This window comes from Lathyrus oleraceus, chromosome 7 (assembly GCF_024323335.1).
Source record: "Lathyrus oleraceus cultivar Zhongwan6 chromosome 7, CAAS_Psat_ZW6_1.0, whole genome shotgun sequence".
Lineage (NCBI taxonomy): Eukaryota > Viridiplantae > Streptophyta > Magnoliopsida > Fabales > Fabaceae > Lathyrus > Lathyrus oleraceus.
This window is the reverse complement of record NC_066585.1, coordinates 158,874,333-158,876,714: the sequence shown is the minus strand read 5'-3', so window position 1 is coordinate 158,876,714 and position 2,382 is coordinate 158,874,333. Positions and strand designations below refer to the sequence as shown.

Here is a 2,382-nt window from a genome sequence, read left to right as displayed (position 1 = left end):
ACTATTGTTTAATGCATTCAGGTTCTTTAATCATTATTTAATGCTTTGTTTTATTATTTATTTATATTATCTGCCTGGGATGAGTCTGTTTATGCATGATATGTATTTTTGTTTGTTTAGCATGTCTGGCTAATTCGCCTAGATATCGGTATGTAAAGTAAGCGGAATAAGGGATCAAGACTAAGTCGGTCTAATTAAATTTAAAATTAAAATCAATATTTTTACGGTCTCAATTTACAGGTTTAATAACAAGGTTTTTTACAAAAGTAAAAAAACATAAAGAAGTTAAAATCAATAGAGCGAGAGTTTGAGGTTTTAACTGGACAGTGTAAATTAGGCATTAACTCTAGATCAGGGCGAGAGCAAGTTTTAGAGTTAATTAAATTCTGGTCTTTTCCAAAAAGTATTTTTAAAGATTGAATGTGAGGACGAGAGTTAAACATTCGAGTTTAATTGTATAACCTAAGTCAACAGAGCGAGAGTTTGAGATAAGGGTGTTTAAAACGGTCAGTGTTTTCTTAAAAAGAGTTTCTGCAACTTTATTGCTTTCAAAAAATGGTTTTTGACTTAATTATAAGTGACAGCTACATTAACATAAAATCATGGTTTATTCAACAGAGCGAGAGTTTGAGATAAAACCTTTAATCAATAAAGTTAACTGAAACGATTTATTTTAAAACCAAGAAACCGACAAAGAATTGATTCCCTAATTACGACGAACTACATACCGATATCCGCTTTATTAATATTTAATCTAGATCTTAGTTTAGTTTTTAGCTTTGCCCCCAAACAATCAACCATTATTCACCTTAGCTTTACGAAGTAACCTTAGATAACGGTATATCGATTCATAAGTCCATGTGGGATCGATATCTTTTAAAACTACGCGATAGAACTGTGCACTTGCAGTTTGTACCCCATTCTCGACTCACACAGTCGAGCGATCAAGTTTTTGGCGCCGTTGCCGGGGATTTTTATTTAATCGATATCGTAACTCTTCCGTTACACTGTAGAGACTAAGGTTTCTTTTTTCTTCTATTTCTTTCTTTCGTTGATTTGTATGCCACGCACTCGCTCACAAGGCGAACCGCTCTATTTACGAATCAACGATATCGAACTATATCTCCGAGTCTTACGACGAATTCGAGAATATCGTGCTGCAAACAATCTCCCTCCTGTAGAACTTCCTGATTTCAAAAACCTTTTTCCTTCGATAACCGAGATGGCAGAACCAGCTCGTGCTCTTAGAGATTACGCCGCTCCATCGCAAGATGAGCCGCATTCAAGTATTGCTCCGCCCGCAATCGAAGCAAACAACTTCGAACTTAAACCTTCGTTGTTCCAGGCTGTGCAACAGAACCAATTCTCTGGAAATCCTACCGAGGATCCAAACCTTCATTTATCCGTATTTGTCCAATACTCTGATACTGTTAAAGCTAATGGTGTCACTTCAGAGGCAATTCGACTTCGTCTTTTTCCTTTCTCATTAAGAGATAGCGCTAGAAGATGGCTTCAATCTCTCCCTTCCAACTCAGTCACCATATGGAACGAGTTGAAGAAAGTTTTTCTTGCCCGATACTTTCCGCCAAGCAAAACAGCTATGTTAAGAGCCCAGATAAACGGATTTAAACAGAAAGACAACGAGTCTCTTTTCGAAGCATGGGAAAGATACAAAGACATGATGAGACTTTGCCCACACCATGGTTTGGAAGACTGGTTAGTAATTCACACATTTTATAATGGTCTCTTATACAACACAAGGTTAACAATAGACGCCGCTGCAGGTGGTGCATTAATGAACAAACCTTATGCTGATGCTTACCAGCTTATCGAGAGCATGACCCAAAACCACTATCAGTGGGGAACCGAACGAACAACGGTGGAAAAACCTCAAATGAAAACTGGCATGTACGAGATAAGTAACCTTGATCACCTTAACGCAAAAGTGGATGCTTTGGTCCAAAAAATTGAAAGTTTAAACGTATCACCTCCAGCCGCCGTGGTTGCTATAACTCAGAATTGCGAGGTCTGTGGAATCCAAGGCCACACTCCTACGGATTGTCAACTCTTGACAGGAATCCAAGCAGAGCAAGTAAACTATGCTCAAGGAAGCCCTTATTCGAACACCTATAACTCAAATTGGAAGAACGATCCAAACTTTTCATATAAGAGTAATAACGCTTTGTACGCACCTGGACAGTCCCCAAATCAAGCCCTATCTATACCTCCGGGATATCAGAAACCGAACCCATCCATGCCTAACAATAACGCCCCTAGGAAATCCAACTTGGAAATCATGATGGAAAACTTTATAGCTTCCCAACAACAAACCAATAAAGATTTCTTAAACCAGAATATACACACTGGCGAACAACTTAAACA

The 2,382-nt window shown here is 38.2% G+C and overlaps 1 pseudogene; it reads right to left on the bottom strand.

Moving 5' to 3' along the window:
• Positions 1-1,607: 1,607 nt before the first annotated feature.
• On the bottom strand, positions 1,608-1,707 carry LOC127109095 (uncharacterized; annotated as a pseudogene).
• Positions 1,708-2,382: the final 675 nt, after the last annotated feature.